The sequence below is a fragment of the Chelonia mydas genome, chromosome 11 (genome assembly GCF_015237465.2).
Source record: "Chelonia mydas isolate rCheMyd1 chromosome 11, rCheMyd1.pri.v2, whole genome shotgun sequence".
In the NCBI taxonomy this organism is placed as follows: domain Eukaryota; kingdom Metazoa; phylum Chordata; order Testudines; family Cheloniidae; genus Chelonia; species Chelonia mydas.
In genome coordinates this window covers 67,682,516-67,704,152 of record NC_051251.2, presented here as the reverse complement: position 1 = coordinate 67,704,152, position 21,637 = coordinate 67,682,516, and the positions used below count along the sequence as shown (strand labels likewise).

The 21,637-nt window shown below is 46.1% G+C and overlaps 1 long non-coding RNA gene across 1 annotated transcript; it reads right to left on the bottom strand.

Moving 5' to 3' along the window:
• Positions 1-12,087: 12,087 nt before the first annotated feature.
• Positions 12,088-19,638, bottom strand: LOC122462438. Its single transcript, XR_006284975.1, has 2 exons — positions 19,520-19,638; positions 12,088-12,540 (listed from the first exon to the last, which is right to left on the bottom strand). It is a non-coding gene; the product is annotated as an uncharacterized LOC122462438 (long non-coding RNA).
• Positions 19,639-21,637: the final 1,999 nt, after the last annotated feature.

Sequence of the window (21,637 nt, the reverse complement as noted above, 5' to 3'; positions counted from 1 at the left end):
GGCCCGTACACAGCCGACGATAAAGCACTGCCGCCTTAATGTCGCTGCTTCTTTTGCCCCCAAGCAGGGCCGCCAAGACGGGGGGCAAAAGGAGCAGCTACCCTGAGGCCCGGCTATTTAAAAGGGCCTGGGGCTCCCAGCCACCGCCGCTGCTACCACGGCAGTGGTCGAAGCCTGGGCACTTTAAATCGCTGCTGGAGCGGGCTGTGCAGCGCTGAAGGGCTGGCTGGGGGAGGCTGACCCCCCAGCCCTGCCCCTTCTGTCCGAGGCTCTGCCCCTTCCAGGGGCCTGGAGCTGGGTCCCCATACTGGTAAGACTGTTAAGTTACTTTCACCCCTGGAGAGAGTGTAAGTGTGTGTGCGCGCATGAGGTATGGTACTGTATGGATATGTGCACAACGTGCGAGCAGGATCTATAGGCACCGCATAGTATTGCACTTTTGACAATTTCGATAGCGTCGGTGGCAGTGAAAGGATCAAAGCAGCATAGCATGCAACATTAAGCAACATATTTCATTTTCTCTTGGGGAAGTGCATATATACAAGAACATACAGTGTGGAAATCCATCTCAAATCATTAGTCTTTGCTTTACGCTTAAGACACTCACAGCAAGCTTGCGGTTTACTCTATGGCACTCCTGTGGAGATGTTATCATATGCTACCTTTGGCCAAATGTTTTTGCTCCTTTCTTTTCCTCCTCCATTTAGCTCTGCATTGACACATCTCTTCCAGACCCATCAAAGCCTTCAGAGAAACCTCTCTGCTGCTGCAGTTATTTACACGGGAAAAAGAGTTGATCTTCATGGAGGCTCATGAAAGCTGCTGAACAAAGAGCCAACTCCCACTAAATTACACAGATGGCAGCAGCTGCCTCTGTAAATCCTGGGGGGGGAGGTATATCTGGGAGGAGTGAAGAATTATGTTGTTGGGGACAGATCCAAACTGCTGTGATTTAATTGGGAATCAGGTCTGTCAGGGTTCCCGCCCCCACTCTGAACTCTGGGGTACAGATGTGGGGACCCGCATAAAAGACCCCCTAAGCTTATATTTTACCAGCTTAGGTTAAAACTTCCCCAAGGCACAAATTCCTTTCCTTGTCCTTGTTCTTGGATGGTATTGCTGCCACCACCAAGTGTTTTACACAAAAATTTAGGAAAGGGTCACCTGGAGTCCCTATCCCCCCAAAATATCCCCCCCCCCCCCCAAACCTCTTCACCCCCTGTCCTGGGGAGGCTTGAGAATAATATACCAACTAATTGCCTTAGCAATGTGAGTACAGACCAGACCCTTATCTTTCGGACACTAAAAAACAATCAGGTTCTTAAAAGAAGAACTTTATTATAAAGAAAAAAGTAAAAGAGTCACACCTGAAAAATCAGGATGGAAGGTAACTTTACAGGGTAATAAAAAGATTTAAAACACAGAGGATTCCCCTCTGGACTTAGCTTCACAGTTACAAAAACAGGAATGAAACTACCTCTTTAGCAGAGGGAAATTTCACAAGCCAAAACAAAAGATAACCTAACGCATTTCCTTGCCTTACTTACAACTTTTGTAATTTTAGATCGATCCTTTCAGGAGATGTTGTACCCGCCTGGTCTCTCTCTCTGTCCAGAGAGAGAGCCACAAACAAATCCAGCCCCCGCCCCCCCAGATTTGAAAGTATCTTCTTTCCTCATTGGTCCTTCTGGTCAGGTGCCAACTAGGTTATCTGAGCTTCTTAACCCCTTACAGGTAAAGTGATTTAGTACAGCTGCCAAGGAGGGATTTTATGCTACCCTTCTCTGTATATTCATGACACGGCCCCCGCAGTCACAGACGGTGCTGGACAGCCTGTTCCACACTGGCTGTGATTTCTTCTTGGGGCTCTGTGTCAATGGAGTGGTCCGTCTTGGGGTGGCTGAGAACATCAGCGTGAAGCTAGTGCACAGCTCCTTTATCGCTGTCGCCGCATATGTCCGAGGGTCATGGGGAGGTTCACCTCTTCCACACCACCGTTATTTTTTCCTTCATTGTAGACACCTTCAGGCCACTCAGCGTCATCTCCTCCCTGCGCTGTAAACGGAAAGACCTTGAATTCTCTGGAATAAAAGGGCTTTAGAGAATTAACATGGTACACTTTAGGCTTTAGGTGGGGGATGCTAAGAGATAGTTAACAGCTCCCAGGCGCTCTTGGACCATAAATGGCCCTTCCCATGACACTTCCATCTTATGGGCCTGGAGTGCCTTCAAGACCATGACCTAGTCCCCTACTTTGAAGGAATGCTCTCTGGCATGTTTATCATACCAGGCCTTTTGCTCTTCCTGAGCATCTTTTAGGTTTTCTCTAGCAAGGGATAAAGAGTCTTGGAGGGTGTTTTGTAGGTTATTTACAAAGTCCAGAATGTTAGTTCCTGGAGAAGGCATAAACCCCTCCCATTGCTGCTTCACCAACTGTAACGGCCCCTTAACCTCATGGCTATACACAAGTTCAAATGGTGAAAAGCCCAAACTGGGATGTGGTATAGCCCTGTAGGCAAAGAGCAACTGCTGCAACATTATGTCCCAATTGTTGGAGTGCTCATTTACGAATTTACGTATCATGGCCCCCAAAGTTCCATTAAACTTCTCCACCAGGCCATTTGTTTGATGGTGGTAAGGGATGGCAACCAAGTGGTTCACCCCATGAGCTTCCCAAAGGCGTTTCATGGTCCCTGCCAGGAAATTAGTTCTCGAATCCGTGAGGAAGTCAGAGGGCCAACCTACCCTGGCAAAAATGTCTGTTAATGCCTGGTACACACTTTTAGCTCTGGTGTTGCTTAGAGCTACTGCTTCCGGCCATCGGGTGGCAAAATCCATGAAAGTCAGTATGTACTGCTTTCCTCTGGGTCTCTTTTTTGGGAAAGGACCCAGAATATCTACAGCTACTCGCTGAAATGGAACCTCAATTATGGGGAGTGGCTGGAGAGGGGCTTTGACCTGGTCTTTGGGTTTTCCCACTCTTTGGCACACCTCACAAGACCGGACATAGGTAGAAACGTCCTTGCCCGTTCCCTCCCAGTGGAATGACCTCCCCAACGTGGACACTAGGATGATCATGGGCTAAGCTTAAGAGCTTTCCCTGGTACTTAGTTGGAAGTACCAACTGTCTGTGAGGATGCCAGTCCTCCTGGTCCCCACCAGAAAGAGTTTCCTTGTATAAAAGTCCTTTTTCTACAACAAACCGGGTGGGTCGCTCCGTGCTGCTGTCCAAGCTCCCTTGAGGCTCTCATCGGCTTCCTGCTCGGCCTGGAACTGTTCCCTTGATGCTGGGGATCTCAGTTCATCACAGGATGGTGGACTTGGGCTTGGTCCCTCGGGAAGTGATGCAAGGGATGGAGCTGGTTCCATGGACTGTGACCCGCTCTCCGCGGGTGCACTAGGTTGTGGTTCAGGCTCCAGCTGAGCCTCTTGTGCAGGTTTAGCTGCTGCCGCCAGAGCAGGCTCAGTGGGGCCCTCTGGTGTTGGGGTTGCAGACGGGTTTGCAAGCGCTGGACTCAGTGCTGTCAATGGTTCTGGTGTGGGTGGCTCCGCCGGTTCTGGTGCTGAGACTGGTTCTGGTTGGGTCTCTGGGACTGGATCCACTACGGCTGTTGCAGTCGTTAGCAGGGGATTCGGTTCCACCACCTCAGTTTGGGGCTTTGGTAACACAGACGGGGCCCTGGTGGAAGGCTCAGGACCAGGGATAGGTGTGAAGGCCTGCTTAGCCTGGCTGTGGGTGACCATTCCCACCCTCTTGGCTAGCTTCGCACGGTGGGCCAAGTCTTCTCCCAGCAGAATGGGAAGGGGATAATCGTCATAGACTGCAAAAGTCCACATTCCTGACCAGCCCTTGTACCGGACAGGCAACTTGGCTGCAGGCAAGTTTAAAGAGTTTGACTTGAAGGGTTGAATAGTCACTTGGGCCTCTGGGTTGATGAATTTGGGGTCCACTAAGGATTGGTGGATAACTGACACCTGTGCTCCATGTCCCTCCACGCGATAATCTTCTTCCCACCAACACTCATAGTTTCCCTTTGCTCTGAGGGTATCTGGGAGGCATCTGGGCCTGAGGACCTTTGGTGTGACCCCGGTGCAATGAACAGCAATCTGTTGGGGTTCTTGGGGCAGTTGGCCTTCACATGCCCCAGCTCATTACATTTAAAACATCGCCCAGCTGACTGGTCACTGGGAAGAGGTGGGTTGTTGGAGAATGGTGTGGTGGGATGATACGCTGTCTGGGGTTTTCCTTGGGGCGTAGGTGGGGCCTTGGGCTGACTCCAATGGTGGGGTGTCATCTCGGGTTGCCCTTTCTGATATCTGCTCCAACTGTTACTAGCTTTCTTCTTTTTCGCCACCTCCACCCACTGGTTCCAATCTCCCCCGCCTCGATTACAGTGTTGGGCTTTCCATCTAGGATATACCTTTCTATTTCCTCAGGAACGCCCTCTAAGAACTGCTCTCTTTGCATTAGGAGAGACAGATCTTCCAGAGATTTAACGCTTACTCTTGATATCCAGGCATCCCAATTTTTTACAATGTGGTAGGCGTGTTGGGAAAATGCCACGTCTGGTTTCCACTTTAGGGCTCTGAACCGCCGATGGGCATGCTCAGGTGTTAGCCCCATCCTACTTCTGGCCCTTTTTAAAAAAAGTTTGTAGTTGTTCATGTGTTCTTTAGGCATTTCAGCTGCCACCTCTGCTAAGGGTCCACTGAGCTGTAGCCTCAGCTCCACCATATACTGGTCTGTAGGGGTGCTGTACCCAAGGCAGGCCCTTTTGAAATTTTCTAAGAAGGCCTCTGTATCATCGCCTACCTTGTATGTGGGGAATTTCTTGGAATGGGGAGCAGTACCTGGAGAAGGACTGTCAGGGATACCTGCTGGACCCAGCTTAGCCCTTTCTACCTCTAAGTGCTTCAGCTCTAACTCCATCTCCAAGCGCTTTGCCTCCATCTCCAAGGGTTTCGCCTCCATTTCCAACTCCAAGAGATTTACCTCTCTTCTCTCCTCCACTTTCAACTCCAAGCGCTCTAATTCCATTTGTCTTTCATGTTCCTTCTGTTTTTCTTCAGCCTCCAATTGGGCTAATTCCAGTTTCTTCTGTACCTGACTTTCAGTCATATTTGCTAACCTTCCTGCCCTTACTGTAGCTTAGCCCGAGAGCTAGGGGGAAAAAAACAAACATCTTGTGAATTCCCTTGCTGTAGCTTAACTACTCTGCCTTCAGGCAAAGAAAAAAGAAAAGACTCCAGCTGCTCTCAGGAAAAAAAAAAGTGTCCTTTTAAAATCCTGAGGTCTGTGCTTCTGATGTAGGGTAATTTCTGCGCTACAATATCAGCGCACAGAGGAGAAAAAAACATAAAAGGTGACAAAAAAGGGTTATTATAAAGAGGATATATTTAATCACTGAGGCCAGGAGAAGTAGAAATGGGCTTAAATTGCAGCAAGGGCAGTTTAGGTTGGACGTTAGGAAAACTTCTTAACTATCAGGGTAGTTAAGCACTGGAACAAATTACATAGGGAGGTTGTGGAATCTTCATCATTGGAGGTTTTTAAGAACAGGTTAGACAAACACCTGTCAGGGATGGTCTAGATCAGCACTTCTCAACCAGGGGTCTGGGGGCCCCTGGGGTGGGGGACGGACAGGCACGAGCAGGTTTCAGGGGGTCCACCAAAATAAACCAGGGCTCAGGGCAGAAAGCCAAATCCCAAGCCCAGCTGTTCGGGGCTGAAGCCCAAACAACTTAGCTTTGTGGGGCCCCCTGTGGCATGATGCCCCAGGCAATTGTTTGGCTTGCTACCCCCTCACACAGGCCCTGGCATTTAATCTACTGAAAAACAATTGTTGTGGCATGGGTGGGCCATAGAATTTTTATGGCATGTTGCGGTGCGGGGGAGGGGGTTCAGAAGGAAAAAGTTTGAGAACCCCTGGTCTAGACAACGCTTAGTCCTGCCTCCGTGCAGGGGACTGGACTAGATGACCCATTGAGGTCCCTTCCAGTCCTACTTTTCTATAATTCTATTCAGTGCCTCCAAAATCATGCAACATTTCATGAGTCTTTGGTGTATTTTTCTATCTTCTATCTATCAGGAGAAGAACTTGAAACTGTCAAGGTGGATCCATAGAACAAAGCAACCAAGTTTGCAGTTGGGAAGAGAACCCGGTCTGTTCACTTCTGTCCCCCATTCAACAAAGCACGATGACTCATTGCCTGTAATGTGACTTAAGAACATATGCAAGTTTTTTTCTGAACTGGGGCCTTGAAGGCTCCCCTCTACTCTCAGCAGGACAGAATCCGGGAAAATGTGGTCTCAGGGCTGTGGAAGTGCCTGGGAGGGAGAAACCCCATGGGGAGCCGCTGTTTGGAGTATTTATTTTATTTTTAATACAAAATTTCTACAAGTTTGTTTACTTTGGGTTCAGCAGATCCCCAGCAGAAATGCCTGGGAAAAATGGCACCTCACTCCAATGGGGCCACACTGGAGGGGTTTTTGTTTTTAAAAACTTCCTGGGCATGGCCTTCTCCTTGCTTTGCCACCGAGCTGGTCCACTCAAATGCAGCTATGGCTAGGGCACTGATCTGTTGCTGTGCTACCATAACTCTCAGCCAATACCACCTCACCCCAGCTGCAGTCCCTGATCTTTTGCATTTGCCAACCCTCTCTTAACACTTTAGGCAAAAAATAAATGACACTGTCAGCGGTTCTGTTAGCATTTAGCCAAAATGTAGTAACTAAACTGATGCCATGTTTCCGCTCAGCAGCTCCCAAATCACTGTGGTTTTTTTACATTTGAAAGAGAAATAATTTGCTCAGTCTCTAGCCAAAGCCGACACAGCTGTATGATCAGATTGTTACTACCCCTGATGCCCATTGCCCTGAGTTATTTTATTACTTGCCTATATCGGCAAATAAAATAAAGTATCGGCAAATAAAATAAAGTATCGGCAACCCCAAACATTCAAAGATCAGGAGTCAGCTCCACATCCAAGTCATGAATTTTGGATTAAAAATCCAAAATTTAAAAACTACTGGAATTTTAAAATTTTCCTTCTTAGTTTCTGAGCCTTTGGGTCACATTTTTAAGCTTTTACTCAACCACCATGAGGACTAGACGTATTTAATTTATTTATTTATGTATTTTGTAAAAAAAACACTGATTTTCACCTAATCAGCCCTCTCCAGGACCTTGGGCATTAAGCTAAACAGAACTGTGCTAAAATGGCGAGAGTTAGCCACTCTGACACAGGGAGCTGGTATTTGGTTGTGTGGCTACAGGTACCACTGGCCAACTTGTCTCTGAATTCCAGTGGGATGTGCATTCAAAGAAACCGAACATCTTTGCATGATTGCATCCCTGCCACTTGCACGTCGAAACATTTCCCTCTCCGTCCGCTAGTATGGGTCATTCTGTGAGAAGTAGGACGCTTTGCAAAAATAAATCCGATGGGCTGTGGTAGGAGATGGAGAAGGGGTGGGACTTGGCCTCCCAGAAAACCACAGCATTGTAGGAAGGGAAAAAACCCAAACCAGGTCATTAGGGTGGTGGTGGGAAAGGAGGGGAAAATACACTAAATCACTCATTCAAACAATAGAATAAAATGTAACAAAAAGCGAGGCATATGTTTGTACTTACTGCAAATAATTCAAAATGTAGAAAAGGACATCTCGTTGGGTAAACCTAGAACGGCTGCACAGTGGAGTATAACTTGAAACACATGTATCAGCCCATGGGCTCCCATGGAATTTACAGAAATAGCACACTTAAATTTACTGTGCTTCTACCATCTGCAGCATCAGATTAACCCTCATGTGTCCCACAATGGATTTTTTTCCCCATTGTCTGCAGCTCTTGGTGCAAAATCCTGCACCAAGAATGTATTGCCTGGATCTTAGAGGACTTAGTCATATCAGAGTAATAGCTTCTACTGCCAGGGCTAACAGTGTAGGGGCTGATGCTGGAACCATTGATGTCAATGGTACTTTTGCTATTGACTTAAATGGGAGCAGGTTTGAACCATTAGTCTGCAAAGATTTGGGACTAAATATAAATTGCCCTTCAATACTGCACCATTAATGTATTATAAAGGGGGGAAAAAACTTCTAAGAGCTGGAAATTTAGTTAAGATTCCAACATGAACCTTAATACCATCCTGGTGTCCCCGCCCACCTTTCTCCTGTGGGTGGAGACTCTCACTGTTTGCCCCACCTGTGGATTTAAATGGTATAGTCTTTAGCTGCAGAAGGATATAAACCACACTTACCCTTCTCGGCTCTGGTCAGCAGAGACCCTTCTGTGCTATGTACCAGGGAGTGTCAGAATAGATTAAAGGCAGACCCTGGGGTTTGGACCTAATCATCCCCCCATTTCCAAGCAGGAAGGAGTGCCAGCTCCATGCCATGGTCCCTTCCCACATGCACATCCAGGTCCACATGTGAGAAAGAAATAGGCCAAGCATAGGAAGGGACATGGTGGTGCTCCACCCATTGTCTCCCCAGCAATCCTGCAGCAGCAGCAAGGTTCACATGTCTATGATATAGTGATGGTGGTGCTTAGAATGAACTTCCATCTTGAACAATCCCTTGCTAGTTTTCTTCTTTCAGCAAGGGTCAGTACAGGAGGATTTAGGCAGCTTAAATCCCTCAAAATTGCATCTTCCAACTTCATTCATGTTATTAATCATAGAATCACAGAATATCAGGGTTGGAAGGGACCTCAGGAGGTCATCTAGTCCAACCCCCTGCTCAAAGCAGGACCAGTCCCCAATTTTTGCCCCAGATCCCTAAATGGCCCCCTCAAGGATTGAACTCACAACCCTGGGTTTAGCAGGGTTATTGTGTGTTGAGAACGAATGCTGAAAATGAAGTCATTTTGATGTGTTTTATGCCGATATTTCGTTAAGCCGATGAGTGTTAATTTTTGCGTCATACCCTAAACTTGGCATGAAATAATTCCAAGGGTTGTACTACACTAATGCAAGGTGGTAAATTAAAAGGAACACATTAGAAGCTGGCCATTCTGGTTACACTATGACAGAAGAAAAATGCAATCTGTATATTTGCACAGAATGAGGCATAGAGCAATGTACACAGAAAACTGGTTTTTCCATCCCACAAAAAAGTTGAAAAAGAACAATCATCCTCAGCTGGGAAAAAAAATGTTTGCAAACCACAATTCCAGAAAAATTTTGGTTCAAGTCAATCAAAACATTGTGTTTCAATTTTAAATTTGTTTAAATTTTTCTTTTTATTATTATTATTAGTAGTAGTTTAAATTTCAAAACAGTATTTTTGAGCCAGAAAAAGAGAAAAAGTTGAAACAAAACTTGACAACTTCAAAATATTTTCAAGCAGATCTGTTCCCATGAAAAAGGTTCCGTTTTGACAAATTGGCATTTTCCAAGCCAAAAAAAGGGTTTCCCTGAAAAATTCCTCACCATCTGAAGTAACTAGGACATGGGTTTTTACTCTGGTTCTGTGAAGTTCCATGGTTTCCCTTTATAAAATAACCATTAGATATAGCAATGGTTTGAGTGGGTGGGGAAGTATCTTGTCTTGTTTTCTGGCAGCCAAACAAAGGGCAAAACAAAAACAAACAATACAAAAACAAATGTTACTTGTTTAGCAGTTGTTTGTATGGAGACACCCACTCCAAATTGTCCTTGAGACCTGCTGATCATGAGGGTTAGTCAGCCACTGAAAATGGGTTACAGCCAGTGGAATTTACTCTTTGAACTTCCCCTCCCTGCTCCCATCCATTACCCAGGCACTGAAGTTGGTATGAAGCCAAAAAAGAAGGAAAACGGAACCAGTGAAAGTGAATGACTTTTTCGCCTTTGTGGAAAAACAATAAAAAAAAAGCTAAACTTCTCCCATTTCCTTTTGTATTTCACATCCTGCTAGTTGGATCCCCTGACCATAGGTTCTTGGTCTACAGGTGTCATAAATATAAAGGGAAGGGTAAACATCTTTAAAATCCCTCCTGGCCAGAGGAAAAACCCTTTCAGCTGTAAAGGATTAAGAAGCTAGGATAACCTCGCTGGCACCTGACCAAAATGACCAATAAGGAGACAAGATACTTTCAAAAGCTGGAGGGAGGGAGAAACAAAGTCTTTCTCTGTCTGTGTGTGTGTGTGATGCATTTGCCGGGAACAGAAAGGAATGGAGTCTTAGAACTTAGTAAGTAATCTAGCTACATATGCGTTAGATTCTGTTTGTTTAAATGGCTGAGAAAATAAGCTGTGCTGAATGGAATGGATATTCCTGTTTTTGTGTCTTTTTGTAACTTAAGGTTTTGCCTAGAGGGATTCTCTATGTTTTGAATCTAATTACCCTGTAAGGTATTTACCATCCTGATTTTACAGAGGTGATTCTTTTACTTTTTCTTCTATTAAAATTCTTCTTTTACTAACCTAATTGCTTTTTTCATTGTTCTTAAGATCCAAGAGTTTGGGTCTGTATTCACCTATGTAAACTGGTGAGGATTTTTATCAAGCCTTCCCCAGGAAAGGGGGTATAGGGTTTGGGGAGGATTTTGGGGGGAAAGACGTTTCCAAGCGGGCTCTTTCCCGGTTATATATCTGTTAGACGCTTGGTGGTGGCAGCAATAAACTCCAAGGGAAAAAGGAAAATAGTTTGTACCTTGGGGAAGTTTTAACCTAAGCTGGTAAAAATAAGCTTAGGAGATTTTCATGCAGGTCCCCTCATCTGTACCCTAGAGTTCAGAGTGGGGAAGGAACCATGACAACAGGTGAGGAGATTGCCTTGACCACAGTGTTGCTAATAATGACAGTACACAATTAAAAAACAGTGTAGGCATTATATATAATGGGAAAACTCCAAAATATCCATCCAGTTTGTTTGATCATGTATTTGCTTTGCAAGCAGATGGCACGTTTCTGGCCATGAACTTAATGCTGTGGTTGAAGGGTATATCTGAAAGCTCTCAGCCCTTGCCCTGTTTATCTTTTAGTTCAAGGGGCAGTTGATTTCTCATGTGCCAATCCAGCCTGGGCTTTTAACTTTCTCCTCAATCATAGCCCTTTTGGTTCAATCCTTGCTTCAGGCTCTTCTGTTCTCCTGGCTCTCCAGACTCAGATGCTGAGGTTCAGACAGGGACAAAACTGGACCCAGGGAAAGTACATTCAATCATTCAGGGAAGGGATCTTCAGTGGATTATCTGCTTTCCCCGTACAATGTCATTGTTTGTGATAAGGAAGAACCTAAGGGTCCCAATCAGGGATTCAGGCCTCATTGTGATAAGGGTTTGTTTATATACGCATACCAAAGATACAGTTCCTATGGTTAGATGCCTGCACCTTTGTGAAGCCCCACTGACATCAGTGGGCATAAATGGCAGGATTATGGCCTAGGTTACAGAGTGGAAGCCATAACCTAACAGTGAAGGCAAAAGAGGAGAGGTGGAGAAGATGGTGGCAACAGTGAAACAAGCATCTCTTTGCCCAAGGAGCATAGTCATGGCTGGGCTCCTGCCTCGCTGGTGTCAGCTGGTCGTGTTTTGTAGGCATCACAGAACTAGAGCTACATCAGCAAAAGTGACACCACCAGGAAATAATTTCTCAAGTCTTCCTGATATCGTAAATCACTTGAGATACCTCAGCTCTGGGAGAGAATGCTGCTTTAATTTTTTTTTTAAACTATCACTGCACTTTATTTTAATTTTAAAAATAAGTAAAGGGCTTGAACAGATTTGTTTGCTAGAACACAAGAACGGCCATACTGGGTCAGACCAAAGGTCCATCTAGCCCAGTATCCTGTCTCTGATAGTGACCAGGTGCCCCAGACGGAACGAACAGAACAGGTAAACATCAAGTGATTCATCCCCTGTCACCCATTCCCAGCTTCTGGCAAACAGAGGGGCACAATCCCTGCCCAGCCTGGCTAATAGCCATTGATGGACCTATCCTCCATGAATTTATCTAGTTCTTTTTTTGAACCCTGTTATAGTCTTGGCTTTCACGACATCCTCTGGCAAGGAGTTCCACAGGTTGACTTTTAATATCTACTAACAGGAAAGGTCCAGTCAGTCAATCTTTGACTGAGAAACGTTGCTTGAATTCATTTGTGACCTGATCCCAAGCCCACTGATGTTAATGCTTTGGATCAGGGCCTTTAAAACATGATCCTGCAACAACATGGGCAGCGGCGGCAGGCTGAATCAGCACAATTCCTCACTGCCAAGTGCCAATTCAGATCTTCCCACCAGCTCTTGTTCTGCACAGCCAGCTGGAACCAGACACAGAATAAAGCAGAGCTCTTGCAGATGTTTTACACACTGGGTGATCACTGAACATCACCCCTCCCACACTGGGAGCTGACCTGACCAGTGGGGCATCCCTAGAAGAGTGGGTGCAGTAGCCACACCCTTCAATGTAGGGCTTTGCATTAATGGCACAGCCTTTGCTAACCCTTCGATAATAGGCACACTTAACCCACTGGGGTTAGTTCCTCTTTCGGATATCGCTCTGGGTGCTTGTGGGGGAGAGAGGACAGCGATGGGTTCCTTTAGGGTCATGGATAGCCTATGGAAATGAGAGAATCATAATGAAAATTGAGGGAAATTGGGACATGTAAGGGTGGGAAGTGCCCAGGGATAAGAGGCTCATAAAGTATGTGGGCTGGGAGAATTGGCAGAATAAGACTAGACCTGTCAGGGGGTAGGTTTCTGTGGTTGCAATGCAGGATGGGTAGAAGCACTTTGGGGTGCCTTCAATAAAGTGGACTCACACCCTTCACTGGAGGAGTTTATTTGGGCACGCACCTGTGGCAACTGCGACCTTTCCACTTCCACCTAATGGTGCTGGGACCTGATCACCACAGAGACACTACCCCCACCACAACCACTGCTGTGTCCCCCGTGCCATTCTGCCACAGCAGAGTTCAATGGAGTCACTCATGACAGAGCACCCTCAGTACACGAGGAAGAAAGCTGATATCAGGGTATTCTCCATGGAAGGTCCTCAGCTGGGGATTCACTCCCCCAGGCTTGGCTGCCGGAGCCCCTATCAGTTCCACTTCAGGGAAAGCTGCAAGTCCCAGGTTTTCTCGCAGGCATTGTGAGGAGGGACTGAAAGCTGGAGAGGTTGTGTTGTTTGCTTGGTAGATGTACTGTATTTGCGTGTTGTTATTTTATGCTGGGGGAAAAACAGTCCCAAAAGAGAGGAGGTTTCATGATGCAGTTAAATTGTGTCAGGCTTCCCAGAATTTGGGATTACACCTATTTATGTCTCTCTAAATATTTACAACAAGCCTGACCTCGAACATTCTGCTTGATAGAAATCAGAAAAATATGCAAGATTTTAAAAGGAAATCTCAATTGCTGTTTTACAATAATCTCCACCCAAAACCACTTGACTTTGGAACTTTGTGAGTCTGTCATCCCATTTGTTCCAAGTTTGTCCCTTGCCTGCGATTCTGATGCCAGAAAATAGAGGTGTTCTTAAATGAGCCTCCAGATCATCCCCGGGACTAATCCCAGCATGATCCATTCAATCTTAAATCAAATCTGAGCATGCACTGTTGGAATCCAATTTTATCTCCGAAGAGAATTAAGACCTGATCCAAAGCCCAGTGAAATCCATGGCAGTCTCTCTGGATCAGGTAATAATTGCCTTGCATTGGGAGAGCTATACAGGATTTCCTTCAAGAATTGCAATGCTTAAGACTAATTTTCTCTTGTCTATCTTCTGATCTTATTTCATTACAGATGACATCATTGTCTGCAAAACGTAATTACAGAAGAATAAACAAAGTGATTGCTATGTACAGGGGAAACAAAACATTGGTGTTGCTAAGAGAGGGCCGGTCATCCAGCACTCTTCTAGCTTCAACTTTTTAAATAATCGCATAAGACGTGCGACTGAGAAAACACAATTTCCCTCCTACAAATCCATTTCCATTCCTTAGCTTTGTATATGGCACTCGAAGGTCTGACTCTACCTAGCCCTACCAGGGTGAACAGTTCCTTGGAATCTTTAAGGGCCATAATTAACTGACATTTGGTTTTATGTGTCCTCTGAAACACAGTACCTCCAACCCAACAATGTCCCGGACACCATGCTGACTGCATTTGTTTAATACAGACACAGAGGAAAAGGTTGCCAACTGATGAATTGTCACACCACTTTCTGCAGAACCCTGGGTTTTTCTTTTGATGTGCAGCTTGAGGGATCACAGCAGTAATTAATATGGCTGAGTATTTACCTTTGACCTTTATTTTTGCTTTTCTTTGTAACCTTCCTCTAATATGTTAGAGAAAAAAATAATCTCTACCACAAATCATTCTTTGTGAATTAGAACTTTGCCTAGAAGTTGTCTTGTAGACATACTGTCCATTGGTTTTGCTAAGGAGATATAAAACCGCAAAAGAAAGGGAATATGAGGCCAGATCCTCAGCTGATATAAATGGGCATAACTATACAGATATTGGTGGATCTATGCCAATTTACAGAAGGAAAGTTCTTTAGGAGTAGTTCCATTGACTTCAGTAGAGCTATACCAATATACATCACCAAAGGTTTAGCCTACCCTTAACTTAGCCTTGGTCAGTAATGTCTACACATCACAGAATATTATTTTACAGAGTCACAGGAAACAGTGTTAAGTGCATCTCATACAGTTCGGAGTTTGGGTTCAGTTAGCACTCAGAAGTTTGGATGCCTATCAAAAATTTAGGGGGACTTTCTACACTTCCAGAATGAACAAATTTGGCTTGCAAATCTCTTGAGAACAAGCAGAGTGGTGAGATTTCTGGTACTTCCTGGTTTTGACCAGGATGGAGATATTATTTGTGTGGTATGGTATTTCTGCCCTCATCCCAACCAGGATTTGCCATGGTGTTTTGGCACTTCCAGTCTCAGCTGAAGTCTGAAAATTCAGAGTTTGATGGATTTTATAGTGTATCTGATTTTGATATTCATTGATGGCCTTGGAGGACATGTCAACAGGAACTTAAACATGAAAAATAACGGAAAAAAAAAGTTACCTACACCTTCAGAGCCTGAAAAGCTATGGTTTGGGGTCAGTTTGAGTTCAGATTATCGGTTGTTTTAGCCAACCTGGCTCCCCCTGAAAGGCTTCAGAACCCTTTGGATGGCTCTGCCTTGCCTCATCATTCTCGGAGTCCTGCAGCTGACTCTACCATCTGCTATCACAGAATAAATAGCTACTTCACTGCTCACCATACAGCAGCCCTGAGTTCAAACCAAGCTTCACCGCTGACATTTAGAACTTCCCCTTTTGTTTGTTGCATTTGTCCCTTGATAAAATCTTGTTTACCCAGACCAGCGTTCCTATGGTAAACAGTCTCTCATTCATCTCCTCCTCATATATATATTACAGTAACGAGTGTATTTGTGTAAAGGGAATTACCCTCTATTCTAGTTCTCTCCAAACCAGCCAGACCATTTAAATTCATGACTACTTTTTCAGTGTCAGTACCCTAGGCTTTACCTAACTGTGAAAACCCATCTGGGCAAAGATGACACAAATATGCCATTATTTTTTGGATCACCATTCTTTTACGTGGGGTCAGAATGGGGTCAAATGAAAACTACAGAAATACAGAGGAACCACAGTATGCCTCAAGTATTTTGCTCTTCTTGCTACCCTTGTGACTTGAATGTTGTGGGCAACAAATGAAATTCAACAAAAATAGCTAGTCCCCGTCCTGGTCTTTGTTCCAAAGAGCGGGCCAAATTCTGATTGTCAAACTCAGTGTGTGTTTGTTACTGGACAGCATGGTCTAAGAAGCAGTCCCTGCCAAGACAGGCTTACAAATCTAAGTGACTGACTTGCCATACTCCCTCCCTCTCACCCTTTGTTTTTTGCCAACATGGCTGGGGATATGTCTAATTTGGATCTTGGGGCAGGGATCTTTCTGCAGTGTCATGTACACCTTTGGCATTGTGTACATGAAAATATCTATCTCAGGTACTTATGTGGCCACCAGTATAGCAGTATCTGAGCGCTTCACACTCTAAAGTGTTTGTCCTCCCAGCATTCCTAGGAGGTATGGGAGTTCTATTATCCCCATTATACAGATTGGGGAACTGAGCTACAGAGACTACGGCCCAGCTCCTCACAAGGTATGTAGGCACCTCCCTCCCTTTGACTTCAATGAGAGTTAAACACCTAAATACTTGGAGGGTCTGGGTCTAAGTGCTCAAGGTCACACAGGAAATCTGGGACAGAGCAGAGAAGTGAAGTCAAGACCCAGGTTCGCACTGGACCATGCTTCCCAGGCTAATTCTCACTTTGGCAGCCAGAGATGTGGTGGAAGGGATGTGGAGTCGGTACACCGAGCCAGACTCATGAGGAAGAATTCTAGCAGAGTCAACCAAAGCTCCCATGGGGCGCCTGCATGCTGGGTGGCAGCCGAATCCTCCTCAGAGAGGGTGCAGTGTGCAGTCCCCGCAGTGACTGTACGGTGGTGCAGGGACAGGGCTGGAATATAGCTCCGCACTTGCTAGCCCCTTCCAGGTTTCTAGTGCCTGTTGGGACAATAGCAAGGATCAGGGCCTGCCCTCCCTAAAAGGCTTGTACCTTGTGCTGTATACTCTCCTCAGCTTCGACACCCATTGTATCCAGAATTAGGCCCTATAGTAAGATTATTAGAACCATTAGACGATGGGCTTGATCCACATCAGTGGACATCTTTCAGTTGCCTTCAGTGAGCATTGGACCAGGTCCTATCTTACAGCCCCAAAGCGCGGCTATCACTGTAACGCCTTGCTTAGACAGATGGGGTGAGTTGATGGCATCTGATGGCAGCAGCAGCGGTCCACAGCCCACACAATGAGCCCAGTCGACAGACCTTGAAAACAAGCCCTCTCCCCAGTTCTTCCCATCCTAATTAGGGCCTTGTCGAAGGGCCGATTCCTTCCCAGAAAAAAAAAAAAATCAATCCGTGTTCACACTTGTTGACAGACTTTCCTACCCAGCTTTCCCTGGAGGGTGCGGAAACACTGCTCCAGGAGGCCCAGCACATTGTCTCTGGATTGAGGTATGAGAGTGATTCTTTGGAGCCAAACAATCCAAAAAAAATAAGTCTCTGTACCCTGCGCAACTCCCCAGGCAGCTTGAGAGGATCACATTGGGTTGCACCTGATTGTGTTCATATTGCTCAAGAGTGAGATCACTGCTCAGATCAGCAGTAAGGTTTTGGTTGGTCTGTGCGCCTTTCAGGGAGTTAAAACCCCGCCTTATTCTGTATGCAGGGAACCCAGTGCCGATGGCCAGGAATGTGGGGCTACATTCCCTCTTCCTCCCCCTTGTGCAGGTGGGTGGGGGAAGTAGAGGGCCTTGGCTTCACTCCTACACTCACTAGCCAGAGTAGCTGAGCTATGCAATAGGCAGTGACAGTGTGATGGCCGCCATCTTGGCCAATGCACAGACTGAATCAGAGACCTCTAGAACTAAAAAGCAATGAGTCTCTACAGCTTAAGCGAACGGACTTTCATCCTCTGTGGTATGGGCACAGAGTGGGACACGTAACATACACTGAACAGTGGGTTCCCTTAGCATTTATTGTTAGTATTGGCCTGTAGCAAGACGATAGCAGGGGAGGAATTGTGCCTCAGAGAGGCCATCAGTGCCTCCTAGATCAGTGCAGTTTAGGCACCAGCCCATGCTTAGGGCTGATTGGGCCGTAGGCCACAATCTAGCCCTAAATTAAAGGCTTATTTTTCTCCACTGACAGGGCTGTGTTCTGGCCTTTATTTCAAGGAGCCTCCATATCTTGTGATGAGAGCCTCCTACCATGGCACTAAAAGATCCCCTTAAAGGTACTCAGAGGTTTATATGCCAAGGGATTTGCAGACATTCCATGGCCTTGACACTCCTGAGATTGCAAATAATTCACTAAAACACTTTCAGGGCCTTCTCCCTTCAGCTAGATATCCCACACCTCCCACAGAGAAAGCCAGCATTAACATTTCACACCTTGGAAGGAGAGGCAGCTAAGTCAGCATTCATGTGTTTACAAAGCCCCTGGGAGCTTTGAATCAAAGGAGCTAGGAGTCTGACTTGGAATGAGATGAGCAGAGCAACGGTTTTTTTGTTTCGTGACTCCTGTCAGCTCTTGCTTTTACCTGTTAAACACATTCTGAGCGCATGGAAAAATATCATTCATGGGAATGATATCATGACATTAACTGACCTGGTGTAATATTCTACAAGTAAGTTGCCATCCCCTGTCCTTGCAGACTACAAGGGATGTTGAAATAAACTAACTCGCTCAGTGGTTTCAATATACAAAAGTCTAACAAGACAAGGTCCATTCAAGCTCATGGTCAATTTAGGAATCAACCCCTGTGCAGGAGCGATTGATCCATCAGGCATCCAGCACTGAGATATGCATATATTGCTCACTAGTTGCCTGTCTGACAAATTTCCCCAGACTTCTGCCCCAAACAGTGCCATGTTCCATCCTTCCCTCCTCGCTAATCAAAATTCTCTTCCAATCCCAGTCATCTTTTAGCACTCTCCCCTCTCTACACACCACCCTTCTCACAGGGATGCAGTCGAATAGCCCTAGCATTCTCTTCACAACAGGTTTGCTCCTATCCGCAAGCTCCCCATTGGCTCCAGCGACAGCCACTTTTGGTGCCTTCCCCTGCAATTTTCCAGAATGGCCAAAAACACCTTTTCACTCTGTTTTGTAGGCCTCCATTCCACAGCACCCTTCCCTGTTGTTCATTTATACCAATTCAATTACCTAGCTATATGCACCTATTGAATCTGTAGAGCACCAGATCAACTATGCACTAAATACAAAAATCAAGTGATTTATTTCCAATGACCCTTATAGGGACAATGCTTTCGCTGCCTTAGGACTTCATTGCTCACGCCTCAGTTACTTGACTACGTGTTCTCTACAGTACCCGTTACTCTGGGTACCTTCTGCAAAACCACGTGGGGCTTGCACTGGGCTGGGAAGCCAATTAGATTAGGTTCATCTGGATCCCTTTCATCGGGGTTCCCTACAGCCTACATTCCAGCACAGAGAAAGCTTTGACTCTGGCACTCTGAAGTTGTACCCTCTGCACTGGATATTTCTGTCCTGAGCATGGTCATTGTGGGCTCTGGAGGGAGAGGTGGTATGGGAGGGAATATGGTCAGGACTTTCAATTTGACCCAGTGCCAATGGAGGGAACAACCACAAGTGCTCCCAGGGACTAATCCACTAATCAGGAGACAGGCTGCCACGTGCTGTGTAGGTCTTTGAATGGCCTTGACTTCCAGCTGTAGGTAGAGGGAGTCCCAGTAGCCTTGTCTCAGAGCGAGACATGTTTGGATCATGGCAGTTAAGTCCTTGTCTGAGAGAGACATGGCCCCTATGCAACATGTAGCCGGAAGATAAAGTTTCGTACTGTTGCCAACTGGTTAATGAGGAACTGAATCTAGAAAACCCCAAGGCTCCAACTGAAGGGCAGATGTTTCCGGTGGAGGGCATGTCAGGAGTTTAGTTAGCTCCTCACAGCGTTTTCCCCTTTTACTCACCATCACTTCTGACACCCCCAGCTTGAGGTCAGCCAGCCGCTTTCCACACAGCCACTTCTTTCTTGCAGGCCCTGAGGTATCTGTGCCATGTCACCACTGTCTGGCATCCATGGGAAAAGAGAAATTTAAGCCAATTTAATGCTACTCATTTTGTGACCTTAGAGCACAAAGCAAAGGCTTGCATTTTAGCACCCTGACCAAGGCTGACCCGGAAAACACAGAAAAGGTGGAGATGTATTATTTTATGGATTGCAAGTGTCATGTGCTGGAGCTTTACTCCAATGATAACTGGGAAGAGGCGCTTTACTACTTGGTCTCCGCAGTCCTACCCTTATTTCCAGGGCTTTAACCCTGGAAATGATGATCACACAACTTTTGGAGGAGGGTGACATCAGCCCCATCTTATTTCGACTGCCCCTGACAATTCTTTGAGCGTTTGTAATAAATTCCATTGGACGTCTCCCTAGACACAGGCATAAGTACGCTTAGTTCAGGCATGTCTCTTAGCAGGCTATTAGGAACAGAATACTGGGAGATATATGCTGAACATATCATGTCAAAAGAGCATTCGATCCCTAGCTATAAAAGGCAGAGGACAGAGGTGATGCTAAAAGCCAGGATTTCCCCTGTAGGCATGGAGCAGATTTGTCTGACTCATGGCACACCTGGCCATAATTAATCCATCAGAGACAGGCTGAAATATGAGGGACAGTGGGATAGTTCTGATGATGAGGAGCTGATTTGCAGCCCAATACCAGCCTGTTGAGAAAAGCTGCTAGGTGGGCGGGTTTTTTCCCAGCAAAGAGAGACGGTCGGGGGCTGGCTCGTGGTTGGAGATGACAAAGTGAAAAAGCACTGGTGTGAGGCCTCCAGAAACAGTGCAGCTGCGTGCCGACGGTATGTATAGTCTGGAAAGGGGTCATAGGAAATCCAAATATGGTCACGGCTGCAAGGATAAACGCTGTTGCAGGATCCTCCATGGACAGCTGAGCACAAGCTGGGCACTAATAAGACAGCTGCAGCCTTCTTTAAAGTTTGTGCTGAGATTTTCAAAAACCAATTAATGGGAAATGGGCATCTACAGGCTACTTTGAACATCTCAGCCTGAAGACAGAGTGGAATTAAGAGGGCTTCAGAAATGGACAATGAAAATGATCAGAGGCATGGAGGGATTTTCATGAGGAGGAGGGGTTAGGACTGTTTATCTTACAGCCAAAGCTGAGGGAGCATGGTAGGGACAGACAAAATAAAGAATGGTATTGACAAGGTGGATAGGGAGCTCCTATTTCCTCCCTCTCACACTATAGGAACAAGGTGACTGTCACAGGGCATAGCAGGGCCCCCTTTGCTCCTGCCTCTGCTCTGCTCCAAAAACCACACAGAGACCTTCGGGCTCAGCAATCACCAGTGCAGTTTACTTATAGTGCACAATCCCGCCACCTTCTCACCACATACAGTTGGGGATTTCAACCTTAAGCGCTTCTCAGTCCTGCAGCCAGGAAGGAAGAGCTTCCACTCTCTGGCTTCCCCCTTTCTGTCTGCCCCTCCTGGGCATCCTTCCCCTGAGGCTCTTATGTAGCCCCAGGCTAATGAGGCTGGCAGCTGTTTCCCCTTTGCCAATCAGGCCTAGGTTTCTCTAGGCAGCTCCAATCTAACCCCCTTGGTTGGAGCTGGCGTGACAGAGGGCTGGCTCAGGAGTCCCTGCCCAGCCCCTGTCACAGGGACATAACTGAAACTGAGAGACAACAACTTACACTGATGAAAGGAGACATTTTTTCTTTACGTAACACCATTAGTGAGTGGAAGTCATTGTCACAAGACATTGCCAAGGCCAAGAGCTCACTACGATTCAAAGAGGATTAGACGTTGATATGGATAATAGCCACCGTTGCATTAGATAGGGTAATAACAGATCGTGGCTATAAATCTACTTGCTTCAGAGCATGAGCTTCTGATTGTGTTGGGAAGCAGCTTCCCCTCTGGGCAGGTCCTTGTCCACTTTGTGGTTTCTTACATCTTCATCTAAAGCACCTACTGCTGGCCACTGTCAGGGACAGGAGACTGGATTGGCTGGCCCACTAGTCTGATCCAGCCTGGCAATTCCCATGAAGAGAGGGC